The 12,796-nt window shown below is 36.0% G+C and overlaps 2 long non-coding RNA genes across 2 annotated transcripts; both read right to left on the reverse strand.

The window, feature by feature from the left end:
• Positions 1-1,032: 1,032 nt before the first annotated feature.
• Positions 1,033-2,823, reverse strand: LOC110734144. The gene is made up of 4 exons (XR_002513773.1): positions 2,288-2,823; positions 1,583-1,914; positions 1,400-1,505; positions 1,033-1,311 (listed from the first exon to the last, which is right to left on the reverse strand). It is a non-coding gene; the product is annotated as an uncharacterized LOC110734144 (long non-coding RNA).
• A 96-nt stretch (positions 2,824-2,919) lies between these two features.
• On the reverse strand, positions 2,920-4,444 carry LOC110734145. Its single transcript, XR_002513774.1, has 4 exons — positions 4,392-4,444; positions 3,439-4,137; positions 3,202-3,340; positions 2,920-2,999 (listed from the first exon to the last, which is right to left on the reverse strand). It is a non-coding gene; the product is annotated as an uncharacterized LOC110734145 (long non-coding RNA).
• Between the last annotated feature and the right edge of the window lie 8,352 nt (positions 4,445-12,796).

Here is a 12,796-nt window from a genome sequence, read left to right on the forward strand (position 1 = left end):
CTATAACTACCCTACGGTATGGAGTAGGGGAGTAACACCACAAAAGCTACCTTCTAATCAACCAAGTAATGATAATGTGTGAATAATTTATTAACCCCTCATTGTTGAATTTACACCCTGAATCTTATAAAAGCTTATTACAAAAACTTGTATTGTCTCTTTTTTTTTTAACACATCATATTAGTAAGAAAATAATTTGATAATGTATATAATTTTAACTTGTTGAATTTACACATCATATTAGGACAATTTTGTGGGATCGGACTCCATCGGACCATGCGCAGGGTCAATGTCTGATCCGCCTTCTATTCAAACTTGTGCAGGGTCCAAGTCGATCTGCCTCCGATCCGCACCCAAATATTTGGATTATTTTTAATGCATTCCAGTTAGATTTTTTGTCATTCAAAAAAGATCTGCCTTCTATTCGGACCTTACGCACGGTCCAACTCGATCTGCCTCCTATCCGCAGCTAAAAATGCGTATTTTGGTTCGGGTTATTTTTAAATGCATTCCAATTAGATTTTTTGTCATTCAAAAAGGATCGTCGAACTCGGATTGAATTGCAATACCTAATAACAATGACATGATTTTTGGTAATAAATGTTACTTTGTTTCATTTTCCCGTAATAATTTATAATGTATGACTTATAGTTATCTTTATGTACAGTTAAATTAATCATAACGAAACCTAAGACATAATTCGTTTATCGTAAACCCTTAACCCTATACCCTAAGGTTATTTGACATAATAGTACCCAAAGTGACTACAATAGTATGGGGTAGGGCAGTAATAGCCTAAAGGCTATTACGAGTAAGATTTTTTGTAGTTCTTCCTCCACTACATTTTTTTTTCACTTGTATCACTTTTCTAAAAAGGAAAATGGTTTTAAACTAGTTGCATCATTTTCGTTTTTAAGTATTAAATTTATAATGTATCACTTTCTTTTTTAAGAGAGTAAAGGAAATTTTAGAAAATACAGTGCCTTTTACTTTAGTAGAATAGTGTATTGTTGTATGTATATATCACGACAATGTACTTTATTATCATTGTAAAAATCATATGAATAGGATGATCATCCATTGAGTCTAGCTTTGGGAATGGAAACCTACATTGAAATGTTAAGGTTTTAGGGCAAATAATTGAGCAAACAAAGCAATGTAGAAAAACAACCACTATATTAGACTAAACATATAGCGCATCATACATAATGTCCACAAATCAATAGGTTCAAGAATACCGTTCCACTTTCGGGTGCAAACCGTTCACAACATAGCTTCATATAGCGTAGCATCAAGACTCCATAGACCTTGCTGCATTACAAGAATTGCGTAGTTTGAAAACAGGAGATGTGCAATTAATAAAAAAATAAATTTACCAACAGACCATTTTTGTACTCACTTATCTGTTTGTTGGAGATTTCCAATTGCTTTATTTCCCACTTGGGCAACTTATTAACCAACCATGTATGATCCACACAATGTAACATCACATCAACAGCTTGTATCTAAAAGAAGTAAGTAGTTTTGGAATTAGCCATTTAGATTTCGCATAAACGAGAATGAGGAAAATATGAGATCTTACCAATTCCCTAATTGTAGTCTCGTGGTCGGCCAATGCATTCATGAAGAGGGAGTCAATCACTCAAATTGTTTTATGCTGGAGGGCAAAGGCAATACACCACCAGTGCTCTTTCTCCAACACTGGAACGAACACCTAATTTTCACATGTGAATATGGTTAGACAGTAATTATCCATTTCAACTAAACTTGCAAAATAATTTTGCCAAGATTGAGATAAAGAATATCATCATGTTTCCATACCACACAAACATCAAATGTCAAGCATGTACCGGAAGGCCTTGACCATCTTCTTCCAAGCAAGTCCAAAGCATGCTTCCCAGCCTTCACTTGAGCCTACAAAAATGGTCAAATCAACTTAATGTGCCTTGCAATATTACTCTAAACATGAACCATCAAAACCCAACATAACCAAACACATACTGCAAAAAAAATGATCAAGCATTATTCTCTTAGTAAACCCGGAATATTTCAATGCCCAACTCTTATTGTATTGAACAGCAGCCAAACCCACAAATCCGGTTGATACTCTTCCATTCATGTGAAGGACTTCATAGCAATCCTTCTGTGATGCTTCATAGCCATCACATCGAATAAGTATAGGCCCAGGATTGTGAAATAGAAAGTAAAAAATCCATAACATTAAGTAAGTGACTATTATTGAAAATCATGCGTAAACTAAAGGTAAGCGGGAGGGATGCTTATTTACCAATCTCCTTTCCGCTTATTTTCACCCCATCTCCTAATGAAGTGAATCATATCTTTCTGAAATGCTGACAACTTACGATATTCTGCAGTCACATCTACTGATGGCCTTACGCTTGGAGATCTAGCTAGGTTGCCATTGATAGAGTCGCCGTTACATTCTAAATCTTCCTACCTGATGTCATCTGCCACTTCTTTCGCTACAAAGCTTACAGCTAACGTAATGGGGACTTATATACCACCGACGTTGATTGTATGGTCTAAAGTAGCTAACCTACCCTCAAGCGAATTATCTTTCGATGGTGACTCTAGGCTAACTCCCGCTACCTTCAACTTCTCAATAGGGCCTGCGTCAGGCTTTTCAAAAGGGGATGGCCTTTCCAAAGGCATGTCATCAAAGCATTCATACCGAAACAAAGTAGGAGATATAAACGGCTCATTCGGGGGATGATGTGATTTTTCCCAATTCACTGCCATGGCTTCCTTCAGCCCAATTATCATTCCGAAAATCATTTTCTATATCTCTGGCCCAATTTGCCTCACAACATGATACAATAACATATAACCTATTACCACACAAAGTGTAATATACCATATGAACATGTTTTTAAATGGACTAGCCAAAAATTCACCTCGGATGAATCTTCCTCAGCGAATGTATAAGTACCATCCCTATGAATCCTCGAATGTTTATGCCCATAAGAAGCATCAACAACCTTTTGGGAAAACAACAAAATCAAATGAGTTAATGCACAAGGACAACAAAAAACCATCAACATGTAGCAATGTCCAGTAAAGGTCAACCATTGCTATAATATATTTGTGGATTTTCATTTTAAAAAAGCATATTACACATTTGACAATCAATCCAACATAAGAAAATAATCATAAATCAACTTCTAAGGACTCAATACTCACACCAAACTCTCCATAGTCCTTAGTTTTAGTCCTATCAGTTTCCAACACTCGGCGCACTAACTCTGAATCCCACACCATCACCCGTGGAAAGACATTCCATTGAACTGGTGGTTCTTTTCAAGTGATCCAAATAAAATGTCTGAACAACAGCACAAAATTAAAGGGTGGTATCAATTAGAATATTATTGTATAGGAGAATGGAATGAGAATTTATTTACTTATAAACTAAGACCGTACCGCTAAAAAAAGTGTACACCCTCCACAACCACCAACATATCCCTTGGCATCAAACCTTTTCAGAAACATCTTAGCATAATCTAACAGCCAATCTAGAACAAAAGAGCACCAATCGTAATTAGCTTCTTTGGAAGCAACTGTGACAAGGGGCAAAAACTTGTTGCCAGGACACTACCATCTGTTGTGGGACACAAAATCAAATCTAAAGCAGCCACAAGGAAAGCAATCTGGAACTTTCTCCGATCATCATCGGTATCCTACGGTACATCATCACCTTTGTCGTCCTTTCGTACTACATCAAGCACTGCTTCATCAACACTAATTTTAACAATCGACCTAACATTACCATCTTCGTCAATATTTTCTTGAAGGGTACCATATCTTTCAACAACAACATCAACCAACTCAGGAGTTGCTTCTCCTACGCCTACAACATTTGGGACTTGTAATTGTCCCATAGGTAATCCAAGAACACAATTAACTTGAACGGGGCACAAAGGAAACTCCATATCACCAATAACAAGGGCATCGCAAACAACCCTAGACATCAACCAATAACATAAGTTGTTGTAGGAGGAAATTTAGCTTAATTTCCAACAACCCACCAAAAACCATTGCCTTGACAGCTTCAACTCTTGTCGAATCAAGGTCATTTATCAGTTTGCTCCAAGCATCCACCCTACAAATTACATTGGGAGGCTGCAAATGGTAGAGCAAAGAAGAATTTATAAAAAAGAGTTGTTGTGAAAGCGAGCATTTAATCTATAACAAATCTGGAAACACAACGTAACTGATCGAAAGATATAAGTATTGCTATTTTCACTATAATCTAAGAAACTATTAGCACTATAATATTTATATAAATGTTATATATATCCAAGACCTTTGAACAGACAAAAGAAAAGACTTAGAAAACATCTACACAAATATAAAATTCATACACGCGTGCTTACCCTATTTTTAGCCCTTTGTTTCTAAGTGTAGGTGACAAGGCATTTACTACGCACTCGATCACTAGCAGAGATCTCAATTTTTGGGTCACCAATCTTGACCTCTTTAGGACCTTTCCTATGTTTTGTTGAGGAAATTTCAGGAATATCACCCTTTCCAGACCTCCTGCTACTTCTCTTAGACTCAGCCACTTTTTTCTTTCCTCTTTTTGGCTCCTTGGAGGACTCTGAGGAATCACTACCATAATCCGAACTAGAGTAACAACTTTCCTGCTCATCACTTTGTTCATGTTCAGCATTACAACATTACTTGCATTCAAGTTGTTCTTTTATAGCTTTCTTTTTGGAATTAGCTGGAGCAACAGCCATCACTTACCTCAATGACCTCTGCAATTACAATGCACATTGTCCAACCAATTAATTCAGATATGAGTAAACATGTGCATAAAACTCAGCTGAATTTAACAAGACAACTTACCCCCCATTTACCTCTACAAGTGACTTTCTTTGCCTTGCTCTTTGTCATTGTTAGAAGAATTCAACAAAAAGCAAACCTACACATACCAAGAACAATATAATCAACCACATAATTTGAAAAAGATAGTAACAAGTATGACAAGTTGGTCTTGATGTCATAAAATTTTCTATAATCACAGTTGGTATTAAGTACTCCAACTTGATCTCATATCCAAATAAAGTAAGTAGCAAAGTAGCTAGAATGATAATGTTTTGTTTTGTTATTGTACTTGCATGTAGTTTTTGTTCTTTTAAGTACCTACTTGTTCATGCACAAGTTTCAATTGATAATTAGTATCACTAATTGAACTGCTCGCCACAAACAACGACACATAATTACATGCCAATTGAGCTAATGGTCTTCAAGAAAAACCCTAAATTGAACTAATTTTAGCTAATGGTCCATCAAGCACTGCATCATCAACAATAAATTGAACTAAATTGAGCTAATGTTCTTCAACTAAAACCCTAGATTGACCTAAATTGAGCTAATGGTCCTTCTTCATCAAGCATTGCATCATCAACACTAAATTGAACTAAATTGAGCTAATGGCTTTGCCTAAAACCCTAAATTCATGACCCAAATCAGTCAACCTCCACTTTATCCCCAATTCACAAACCCTAAATTGAACTAATGGTCTTCAACTATAACCCTAGAAATGATCCACCACAATTAACAATTCACATGGAGCAATTTTAGTCAACTACATATATAATCAAGTCATCGAAAAATACATCAAATTATTTAATTTCTTCTACATTAAGAATCAATCAAACATAATTACCACCAAATCAAATCAACTAATCAGTAATTTTCACACAATTACACAATAAATAAATTAAGATTTTCAAAGGAGATTCACCTTGAAGACGATCCTCAACCTTTTTCTCTCTCGGCCAGCACTTTCTCTCTCAAGCTTGAATTTTCTCTATCAACCAGCACTTTCTCTATCCAACTCGAGCTTTCTCTCTCTTAATTGATCGATAATGTGGAATTTTTTTCAGACAAACTATTTTGGGAATTCGCGCGATGTTAGAGCCAAAATTTTGGCTGAAATTTTCGTGAACTTTTCAGCTTTAGGTACACTCAGCATAACGGGCATCCGTTTTGCTGACAACCTGTCCCCCCCAATTTTAATCGCGAAAATACGATTTTACCCCCACTTGCTACTTATTGGACCCTCTCCACTTTTGATTAAGTCTCCCTCGGAGAAAGGTTAGTAAAGGTAATTTTGTATTTTCTTATTTATTCCATACCTATTCCCATCCACCACCCAAACAAAGTATTGCCATATTTTTACATATTCCCAACAATCAATTTCCAATCCCATTCCCACATTTTAATCCCCAAACTTCCATTCCCACATTCCAAACGCCCCGCTAAGTTAAAACTAATATATAGTGGAGGTAGTATATATTTAAGGAAGCAATACTTTTAAAAAATATAAAATACGTAGTAATAATCCATGTTACTCCCTCCGTGTTTTTATAAATGTTACACATATCAAATCCGGCCGTGTTTTAATAAGTGTTACACTTTCTTTTTTGGCAAAAAACTTTATTTTAATATTATATCTTTCTCTTTCATGGTCCCCACCCAAACTCACTACTTATTTTTTTTTATTATATCTTTCCTCTCACATTCATTACTTTACAATAAATTATTAATCCCACTATCTTTCTTTTACAATTTTTTAATACTCCAACTACCCCACTAACCTCTTATTTTATTTAAGTCAATTAAATTGCTTAAAATTATGTGACAGTCAAAGTGTACCACTTATTAAAATACGGAGGGAGTAACTATTGGCTCTCCCAAAAATATGCAGTTCCATTTGTGTACTTGAGCAAATGCCCCCTAGTAAAGACAATCAGGTTTTGGGGATGTTGAAGTGATACGCATAGCCTTAGCCTACAACTAAAACGGTAAAATAGTTGGATCTTATCCATTCAATATGTACATTCCCAAAAATATTTCATTTGGTCTGTTGACTATCGAGTTACGTGTTACCAGATTTCACAACCCTTGTAATCGTAGAAATCACAATTAACTAATTATTCTAAAGATGCAAAAAAATCGAAAATCATTGTTCGCGTCAAATTTGAAGCGGTGGAGTATGAGCTTTGCTAAATATGCAAATTAGTTATGATTTTGATTATAAAAGTTATGGTATCTTCTCTAAATCTGCGTTTACAGATCTTTATCAATGTAGATGACGTATGACTATTATTTAATGATATTAATACTTCTCGTTCAAAAAAAAAAAAAACCCTTGAGATGTCAATCTGTTCCTTTATGTTACGCCCTCCATTTTTTTTTTTTTTTGTTATTGAATGTATCACTTTGATTTTTGTATTATTTACGTATCGTGTTTGACTTAATAGTTTTTACTATTATAAAATAAATAAATATATGTTATTATACTCATACTCATAATATATCATTAGATTTGTTACAATGTCTATTATCATAATTTAATTTATTACAATTTTTACTAATAGACAATTAAATATATTAATGGTCAAAGTTACGTTTCTACAAATACGCCAATCAAACTGATGCATTTTAAAAAAGTTAAAGGAGTATTCCGTAATTATGTTTTTTTTAACGTTTCCTTTATTTGTTACCACGTACATTTTAATAATTTATAAATTAAAATATTATTTTACACACTCTAACTCATTGTACGGTTTTACCTACTCCGTATTTTTGATGCAACAACTTTTATTTTAACAATATATTTACCACTTCCAAAGAGATTATTTCTATTTATCAAAATATTAACCTAATCTCAATGCAGGTATTCCTTTATTACTAGCGGAGTATTATCAAAGTATTTCCTACGGAGTATATACCTGCGAATAACTCAAAACATAACCATAAATTTAACGAATGGAATTGCCGAATTGAGGGTACATATTCACAACCCCATTTCTATCCTGGCCTCTAATCTATTACCAAACCCATTAAGAGTCACATTCCCACAATAAACACCCCTTATTAGTTGTCAGATTTTCTTATTTACGATGTCTTAATTAATTGTTAAGGTTCTAATGAAAAAAAAAAAAAAAAACATTTAATGTGTTACTATACTCAATTACCATTGGTCAAAGTAATTAAAAGATGAGAACACAATAAATGATGAGTAGTTCCTTTTTTTTGTGTTCCTTAAATACTTCGTATAACAGCTACTGGTTGAATGGTACGGAATGAGTAAAATTGAAATACTAAACATAGTAATAAAAAAAACCATAATTATATTTAAAAGAAGCCAAAACTAAAATAAAAAATTAATTACATCGATCGGTACGTAATTTTATCGTGAATTGCTATGTTAATATCAACTAGATTTGGACCAAGATTTAGAACTGATCAAAGTTGGCTTGTCTTGAAAAAATGTCAGGTTCCGTTAGGATTTTTGGACCAAAAATTTGGACCTGGTCTGATTTTTTTTTTTTTTTTTTTTTTTTTTTTAAGTTGGAGTTCTGGGAATTCAAAATTGTAATTTTAATTAAAATTAGACCTAATCTGATTTTGACCCGAAAAGCCCACTATTTTTGGCCTAAAATAGGGAGTTTGGGGAGGTTTTTCGGTCAAAACTCGGCCAGTGATCATCTCTACAAAAAATACCACAGGTTGTGGAATAAATTTTTGGAAAAATTGTCAAGAATAATATGATCTTTGACTAATCTTTTGATTATCCCAAAATAATACGACCTTTGCAGGGTATCTGCTCAAAATAGAACGTGACATGTGGGTACCCAGTTAAACAAGTTAGTTATGACACGTGTTACATAATGATTGGTAAATATACCATTTTTCTTTTGGAAAAATTGCCATGATTAATCCCAACTTTGCCTTATCTGCCAATATTAATCCCAACTTTCGATTATTTCTTATTAATCTGAATTTTATACTCCTTCCGCTCATAACACTCCAAGTTGACCGGTAACACGTTGAGTGGGTAAATTTTTTTTTTTTTTTTGAACTTTAATATACACATGTCAGCATGTGATAAGTCAAAATAAAAAATAAAAAAAACAAAACAAAACCGTCAACCCAGCCACCCACAGACAGCCGTTGCCACCCACGGCCAGCCCAACCCCCTTTCCCTCGAGTGCCGGCTGCCGCCAAGACCCCCTTCCCCTCCCCCGATGTCGATGTTGCCCCAACCCTCCTTTCCCCTTCCTCCCCAGCGCTGCTGCCCGCCGCTCAGACCTCATTTTCCTTTTTTTCTCTCTCTCTATAACACCCCCAAATCTCCCTCTACAAAAATACTAGTATAATACTGTAGAGATAAACTTAGGCGTATTACCGCCGCGTGATTACGCAAGGCTACTCAAAACTACTAACTCAAACCAAAACATTGCAGCGGAAATTCAAACTCTTTCTTTATTAATAACTAAAATAAATAGAAACTATTGTCATGAGAACTCAAAATAGAAACAAAGACCAACATTCCTAGATCTAGGTGAAGCATATCCCGAGACTCCTAAATTCTCATTTATTGACTCCACCTGAAAATAGTCAACACTACTTACCAATAAGGTAAACAGGGCGAACCAAAACAAATAGGAAATACGGAGTAGCAAAATATGCTAAGTACGATAAGTGCAAGATAAGTAAACTTAATTTAATTGCAAACATGCTTTTAAAACCAATTCCAATAATTAATCCAATAATTCCAAACTCATTATTCAAAACCAATTCCAATAATTCAATAATTCAATAAAACGATTAATAAAACAATTTCTCTTTTTAAAGCCAATTCCTCACCCAAGTGTGCACACCCCCCCAAATTAGTGTCTTTATATTGAAAGGCTATCCTTGAAGCAATGTTAGGTTTTACAGTGATTTCAAACAAGAAAACACTTAAATAATGTGTGGGAACAAAACCTAGATAATATGATTACAATTACAAAGTAATGTAATTAATCAAATACAAAAATAGTATTACAATCAAGTATTATATATCTAAGTAATTACTGAAAATTACAAACTCTATACTAGTGTGAAGAATTAAACTTTCCTTAACTCCAAGCCGTAACAACCAAGCATGAACATGAGAAAACCCGATGTCCCGTAAGACTAGATCCTTGATACACTGTCAAAGGCGTGTGAATACTTTCCTAAAGAGGTTTATTTCCCCACACAGAACTTGGGTTAACCGGAAATCCTCTTTGAGATACAATTGACAGCAATTTCCTTCTTAGTACTAGAATCGAAATCAAGATGACAAATTCACAAAATTTGGAATAATTGAAAGAGTTTTCTCACAAAAGTTTGCAAGAAATTTGAGAGAAAAATGTGGAGAATACTGCTTAGGGAGATGAAGAATAATGCTCTGTCATTTTCTTTCACGAATTGATGTCTTTTAATAAAAGACTCATCCGTCAGAAAAAACCGCAAAACAGGGAGGCGCGGGCGCGCCACCAGGTGGAGCGGGCGCTCCTCACAATATCTTCATAATTTCACAAAAAGGCAGTGAGGGGCGCGGTTTATACGCGACCAGAAGCGGGCGCGCCAACCAGGACGCGCGGGCGCACCATCCTCACCTTTCCAATTTGCCAAATTCCAGAGAGGTATGCGATTTAGGCGTGCTCTCTGTGCGGGTGCGCCAACCTTGCGCGGGCGCTCCTTCATGGTTGCGATCGCGCAACCATCAACACTCTAAATATTCAACAAGAAACACACAAAAAGAACTTCAAGAACTCTTGTCAAACACACCCTACCAATAACTATAACCTAAATCAATATAAGGCTAACAAATAATCACAACAATTAAAATAAAACCCCCAACTATATGTACATGAACCTTATAAACTTATTTTTCATAAACTTGAATAATAAACTAAATTTATTTAATTAAAAACGCTCATAATATTTTTATTTATTAAAACACCCATAATAATAATAATAATAATAATAATAATAATATAATTAATTAAGAGAAGAGAAGAAGAGGTAGAAAACCAAGGAAGAGAAGAAGAAGAAGAGTGGCGGCAAAGGGGCAACTGCCGTTTGGCACGTAACTGCTGGTGGACGGAGGTGGTGGCTGGCGTCGGTGGCTGGCCGGAGGAGGTGGCAGCCGGCGGTGGAGGTGGTGTTTGGTGATGGTGGTCGTGCAAAAACCAAGAGAAAGAGAAGAGAATTAGAGAGGAATTAAGAGAGAAATTTAGAGAGTTTTGGTGTAAGTGTTTAGCTATGATTTAAGGGGTATTTATAGGCTAGCTTATGCAAGAATTATGATAGAAAAATGTAGAAAGAGTTATGGTAAATTGGTTTAATGAATTACTTGGAGAAGAGAGCTAAAGAATTAAGGAAAGTTTAGTTTTATGGTGACTAAGGAATAATTAATTATGAAAAGTATGTTGTCATGAAAAATAATACAGCAAATGGCTTTGCTTGGGGAATAATTAAGAATGGTTTAAGGTAAGGAAATAAGATGCTCAAATATTTGGGAGATGGAAAATAAGAATTAAGGAAAATAATAAAATTAAAAAAATAATTAAAATATAAAAATTACCAAAATAAATTATTTTTAATTCTATTATTTTCCTTAATAGAATTATTTTTGGGACAGGCGCCAGTCACTGTGGCTGGTAATAGAATTACCAAAAATTTAAGGCAGCTGGGGCGCCTGGCCAGGACGGCCCGTGGCTGGTGGTGGCGCCAGGTCCGCCAGCCACGTCCACCGGCCTGGCGTCTGGGCAGGACGCCCAGCCACAGTGACTAGCACCTGTCCCAAACGCCACTCACCGTAGCTGGGCGTCCTGACCAGACGCCAGACCGGTGGACGTGGCTGCCGGACCTGGCGCCACCACCACCTTGCCGCCACGAGCCACCACTACCTTGCCGCCACGAGCCAACCACCTTGCCGCCACGAGCCTCGACATCCCCGTACTTTGATTTTTATTGAGGTTGTGTTTTTTTTTAAGGTCAAGGGCAATATTGTAACTTCAATATAAGTTTGTGGGCTTTATGTGGAGATTTGCCTGGGCGCCAGTCACTGTGGCGTTTGGGACAGGCGCCAGTCACTGTGGCTGGGCGTCCTGCCCAGACGCCAGGCCGGTGGACGTGGCTGCCGGACCTGGCGCCACCACCAGCCACGGGCCGTCCTGGCCAGGCGCCCCAGCTGCCTTAAATTTTTTTTTTTTAATTTTTTTTTTTTTTTTTGGAAAATCAGAAAATTTTTCTAATTTTTTTTTTAATGTGTTTGATTTTTTTTTTTAATATTTATTAATTTTATGTGTTATTTTTTATAAGTCTAGTATATATATTTTTTATAAAATCAAATAAAAAACATAAATTTCCACATCCTAAATCAAAACATAAATTTAATAAACATAATTTAAAAAAAAAGGCAAAAAAAAAAAATTAAAAAGTAAGGGCGGCGTCCAAACCAGACGCCAGTGCACTGGTGGTGGCGCCTGGCCTGGACGCCAGTGCACTGGTTGAGGCGCCTGGGCTAGACGCCAGTGCACTGGTTGTGGCGTCTGGCGTGGACGCCAGTGCACTGGTTGTGGCGCCTTGCCTGGACGTCCTTGCCATGGTTCCGGCGTCCAAACTAGGCGCCACCTCGTTTTCCGTCGAAGACGACGTATCTCCGGCGACCCTCGCCTCTCCGGCCTCCCTGGGCAACCCAGTATGACTCCACATTTGTTAGATCGAGATTTATTCACTTTGGGTACGATTTTAGAAATGGGCAAAATTGTCAAACCATGTCTAATTTGTGGGCTTTATGTGGAGATTTGCGAGCGATGTTTAACAAATCCCAAAATTTGACCCTTCCTAAGCTCATATTTACGGACATCCCTTTCAATATTTAGGCAATTACTTTGCTAGTTTTTAAGGAATAAAAATGATTGTGTAAACAATATATATTTTATAA

Source organism: Chenopodium quinoa, unplaced genomic scaffold (assembly GCF_001683475.1).
Source record: "Chenopodium quinoa cultivar QQ74 unplaced genomic scaffold, ASM168347v1, whole genome shotgun sequence".
Lineage (NCBI taxonomy): Eukaryota > Viridiplantae > Streptophyta > Magnoliopsida > Caryophyllales > Amaranthaceae > Chenopodium > Chenopodium quinoa.